Genomic DNA, 6,072 nt, shown 5'->3' on the forward strand with positions numbered 1-6,072 from the left:
ATTTTGTCGACTTGGCGATTCGAATCACAACGAATGTTCATTCCTTTTTTAGGGGAAAAAAAGTAAAATCGACATGCTGTACTCTGGTGAAATACTTTGGCTTCCGGGTCTGCTCGCGATGTCATGTGTTTTGCGCATGCTCAGAAAGATTCAAATGAACGTGCATCATGAAACACGCATGCGCCGAAAGGTTCACAGTAAAAAAAAATCTTTGTTTAAACTGGTGTGATTTAACCTTAAAATACGTTTGATGTAAACGCGCTCTCGATTTTTTTATACAACATTTCTTTTTTATGTTTCAATAGAAGAATCATAAGTGACTCCATGTACAATCAAGTTACAGTTGCAAAACTTTTTAACTTCAGTACGATTAAGATGGTTTGATTTTTTTTGTGGGGGGGGGGACTGAAGTACAGTGTAGTAGATTCATTCAACGATGGTTATTGTGCAGTTGCACTGGTGCACAATTGTAGAACTACTGAGTCATACTTGGAACTTATTATAATACATTCTCCCTCTTATGTTGCTAAAGGAGCTAATACAAAAATAAACAATATCTTTTTTTTGTTTCCCAGCTGTTGCATTTCATCCACATCCATTTACTATCCAACTTTTGTAATTCTTGGCTTGAATAAATCTGCAACAAATTTATAAAATATAACATAAAATATATAATGTAAATTGGCCAACTAAAACATGACAAAACATCATGATTCTTTCAGCTGGTGTGATACATTTTTATTTTAACCTTCTTTAGCAGACACATATGTAAGCAATTTTTATAAAAATATTTTTCTCTGGTATTTGTCGTAATATTATTGATGTTTTTTTTCAGGGTCACCCTTTTCGTATATTTTACTCTTTAGAGAACAATTATTTGCTGCACCCAACAATCATTCGGTAGCTAAAGGCAAATCAGCTGGAACATTGGGGAAAAATACTGGTGCTGGATTTGCATGGGCGACCTGCTCATGATCTGCAAATGCTCACTAGCACGTTTGCATGTGGCACTTGGATAAACAGCCAGACGGACAGGGATGTTATTAATGCAGAGCGACACCAAATCCCACAAGACATCATCCTCATGCAATTCTTTGGGTGGAAATATAAAGTTGGCATTGTAAAGGAAGCTTTGAAAACATACTAGATTGCATTTAAAAATAAGCAGCCAAAAGTACGCTCACTCACTACTTGAGTAGGTGTAAAAATCCTCTGACAGTGGTGCGTGACTCTACAACAACAATACAAGTGAGTTAGAGGAATGAAGAAATCTGCCTTTTCAGGCCCAATCATGCACCTCTCATTTGTTTTGCAAAAACCAGCGTCCCAGAAGAAGGACAACCAATCAAATACAGCGCAGGGACTTGCAGGGACACTCACAGCCAGTTACAATCACAGACTTGCAGCCTTGTGCTAACCATTTTGTTGCCTTGAGCTTCAGGGTTAGCTAACTGTTTTTCAACAACGTATGAACCATATAGCACTTCAATTTTGTTAAAGCTGGATATGCATTCATTTTCAGTGCTTTTATACATGAATTGCCAAGTTTGACAATTCGGCCTGTGCATGTTATTGAGGGGCGTGACTTTGGTCAGCAACTCAAGGGCAGATCAGTGAAACGTGGCTACAGTCAAACCTTCAATACAGAAAACTACCTGAAAACAAAACAAAACAACCCCCCCCCCCAAAAAAAAAAACAAAAAAAAAAAACGGAAATATATTCAAACACAAATGTAAAAGGTGAAATGAAAAAAATATCGTCAGTTAAACATAATAAAATACTGGACACTGGAAAATTTCTGCTCAGAAACTTGCTTCTTTCATGAACTTTCCTCTCATTTGTCTTTAAAAAAATCATGTTACAGGTCGAATGTTATTGTGTAAGAGGTAGCTGGCATAGTGTCAGCTAGCATCAGGGCAGTTCAACTTTTTGGAAATTTTAACAATGTTACAATGTTGATTTCTCACCTTAAACAGCCCCAGTGGTATTTCTCTTCAGTGATGCTTTTCTAAGTATTTGCACACTTAGCATCAGCCCCACCTGAGCAGGTAAACATGAGTTGTGAGAGGCCTGATTATGTTAGTAAGTCTCTTACCACCCATGCAAGAGTAAATACACGCCGACCTCATCCGCGTCTTTTAGTTTTCTTTTGGTTCTAGAGTAGAGGAGGAGAGATTTTGCACCGAGTCGGCCCTGTAAACAGCAATGTTTCATTTGTTAATTGCATTTTACTGCAGGAAATGCCAAAAAATATGGTACACAGTGGGACAATCAACGATAATAGTAAATCATTCACCCGTGGGTGAAACTGTTGTTATGAATGCTGCTTCCCACAGGACCGATTTGATTGGAGGAAAGGCTCTTAGACGTTTCACTTCTTTGTGAGAATTATTGGTGCCATTAAGCTCATATTTAAGAAGAAATCACCAATGTCCCGAATATAATTTGTATGCATGTAATTTACATTAAACTGTGGAAAGTTAAATAAATACATGCTATCAAACATGTTCTTGCATCTTTGATAAGTTTGCAAACCAAAAAAAAATGCTGATTAAAAAAAAAAAAAAAAAGACAATATGAATGGCACCCTTTTACCATAGTCTTACTTGTGTGTGTGTGTTTTTAAGAGCCGAAGAAACATTGTCAAAGACCAGAATCCGGTGGTTTCTTAACACATTCTTCAGGAATCGTTCTTGGTACAAACATCATTGAACAATTCTCTTAAGAACACAAATGGGGAATTTGTTACTTCTATGAATCTTTTGACGTCATTATGAATGCTCCCGGGTTCGTGTTTCTGCATATAGCCACTCTTTCCGTTTTTTTTTTTTTTTTAACTGGTTTTTATTATCTCAAGAGTTCAGTCAAGTTTAATCTAAACTTTTATTTACTTGCCACTCATTTACATGAGCAGAGGTCAAAAATGTAATGGGCTTATTTTTATGTAAGAAATAGTAAAGAGCTCAGTTTTCTAATACAGGGGGTTTAAAAATAGAGTCAAACAAAATAGCCAGAATGAATGGTGAAGGCATATTTTTTTTGCATGGGATGGAAGGATGTGCTGATGCTCACAAATGGAAGCTCCACCCTGTGGTTTCATTTTCCCTGTGACCACATCCAGCAATTCAAATGACTGTCAGATGACTGTGATGCAGCCCGGGGAGCGCATAGGCCAGAACACCTGAAATTAATGAAAACAACTTAAAGACTGAGAAAAAACTGACTATAATTATAGTGAAAATCTCTTTTATTTTCATCTTTGTCAAATAATTTCTCATGAAAGTTATTTTAAGTGTATTTATATAGTACGGGACAGTCGTATGGAAGAAGGAAGGTCGAATAGCCATTTGAGTATTTTAGTCTATTATTTCACACAGTACTTAGTGGGATTTTTAAAATCTTGCTCTTAAATAATACACTCCCGCATATGTGTGTGTGGACGACAGACAGGAATTTACTGTTTATGTATTTGTGTGCATAAGTGGACAAACACTGTAGAAATTGGCATTGTGTGTGAATGTGAATGAGCAGATATTTACTTTGTTTGTGCATACGTGTGCATTGCTGGTATGTGTGAATGCACTCACTGATGTTTACATTATGTATGTGTCACAAGACCAACAAATGTGTATACTGTATAAATGACTTTTACCTCAATGTACATATGTTTGTGAATGGACAGGCAGATGGATAAGAGTTTATGAGAATGCATATACACCAGAGGAACAACACAGAACACAACTACATAACTTGAAGCCATTGGTTTTAACGTTCTGCATCTATATGTGAAAGAATTGGGGTGCGGTCAGAATTTATCTCCTTGTTTTGCATTGATTTCCATTGCAGGTGGCTCGTGTATTATGCAAACTGAGCTATATAATTATTTTACCACAGTCTTGTCGAGCACTGAAGCAAACGGGTGTGCCGGGGAGGGTTAGAGCACACTGAAAAACTCCCAAGTCTGTTTTGTAATCCTCACAAGAAAGAACACATTCAATTTGAGAGCGTTTTCTGCAGGGGATGCAGTGTATTAATGTCGCTATGACACAGCCATGTTACTGCACTTCCAGGCAACCAGAAATGCTTTGAATCCTTTAAGCAACAGAGCCTCACAAGACCTTGAGTGTGAATGGAGGACAAATACTCAGCACTTTATTATTCGTTAGGGCTGCATAGGCTCCGAGCGGGACCTATTAGCCCTATTGTGTGTCTTTCTTATTCAAAAAATGATGCCCGAAGCTTCACGCAGTGCTGTCAAGTTCCTATGACTGATTTATTACATTAATATAATTATTTTATTTGTAGTTTGAAAAAGACTCAAGACATTAAAGTCTTGCACACCCATCTTACCTACGGTGTGGGATATACAGTAGGCCTGTATGGGATAAGCTCAAGCCAGCTCACGGGCCTCGTGAGGATAAGCGGTTAATGGTGGTTGGATATACGTTTAATTGTCAATATTTATTTAATGATTTCAACATTTACATATTCAGTTACTTTGACATTCTGTACATTTCATTATGCATCATGAAGTCTTTTTATCTGTCACCCACTGTCCACCCATTGAATTTGATGGAAGAGAATTTCATGATGCACACGAGCACAAGGGACCAGAAGGGACAAAGTTATACAACCAACCAACCAACCAACCAACCAACCAACCAACCAACCAACCAAATAAATAAATAAATAAACTTTTAATTAATTAAACATATTTTAGATCTTTATATACATTTGGAAAAATATGAATAAACACACATATACACATAAAAAAAAAAAATATATATATATATATATATATATATTCAATGGCACATTTTTTGTATTTCATGTATTCATGTATTCATTCATTCATTCATGTATTCATTCATTCATTTTATTATACAGTATTTAATTTTCGCCCCTATCGTCCACAGATGACTCCTAAAATAAAAAGCCGTGACGCATTAGTCCTCTGGGTGGCAGCAGAGGTCTAAAACAGCTTTTTAAAGTCTGACCGAAATGTTTTTATTTTGTTTTTTTGTTTTTTGTTTTGTTTTTTTAACGAAAATTGTTCTTTATTTCGTACAGTAATTGCACAATAAGGATCTATTTTTCTGCTTTCTGATGATACAAGCAAACACACGCACACGCACACACGTACCGGCAGAAAAGCCTAAAAATGATTCTGTGAATGGACAAACACATTAACACATCACACTATATGAAAATGGTGTAATAAATAGTTATGAATTATTTAACGAATTTGTTTTAACTGTTCATATTACCATCGAGTGGACTTACTTTTAGATGAAATTTAGTTGTGATCAACTTAGGGTAACAAAAGTTGAAGCAAGCATACATTACCTAATATTTGAAGAACTGGGTAATAAATCTATGTTTTAATGGGTTTACATAGAGTAGTATATTAAAAGAGGGTGGGATAGGTAAAACTGTATCATTGAAGTAGTATATTAAAAGAGATGTGGGATAGGTAAACTTGTATAATTGATTTATACCAATGTTAGTGGGTCTAGAACTGTGGTTCTTAACCTGGGTTGGATCGAACCCTAGGGGTTCGGTGAGTGGGTTTCAGGGGTTCGGTGGAGCCTCCGCCACAGAGGTCCACCCCTCAGTCTAGTCTGCAGTTATTGGGCACAGTCATTGAAAGCGTCCTGCTCTGAGACTTCCTACCATGCACTGTGTTGGTTTTGTTATATGAACAAGGTGATATTAATGCACAATCCATTTTGTGTACCAGTAAAAAAAATCATATTTGATTTTTTACTAAAGAAGGATTCGGTGAATGAGCATTTGAAACTGGTGGGGTTCAGTGCCTTCAACAAGGTTAAGAACCACTGGTCTAGAAGGAATTCTACACAATAACGGTGTTAACGTTCATCCAAAAATGAAAAAGAGAAGATGGAAACTGGCGGCTCGGAGGTGCTGTGAATAGCATATCCGGCTCACAGGTAAAGGGACCCGAATTCAAATCCACTTTGCTCCGGCCTTCCTGTGTGGAGTTTGCATGTTCTCCCCATGTTTGTGAGCATGCGTGGGTTCTCTCCGGGCACTCCGGCTTCCTCCCACAT

Source organism: Hippichthys cyanospilos, chromosome 6 (assembly GCF_059441005.1).
Source record: "Hippichthys cyanospilos isolate Australia breed blue-spotted pipefish chromosome 6, RoL_Hcya_1.0, whole genome shotgun sequence".
NCBI lineage: Eukaryota > Metazoa > Chordata > Actinopteri > Syngnathiformes > Syngnathidae > Hippichthys > Hippichthys cyanospilos.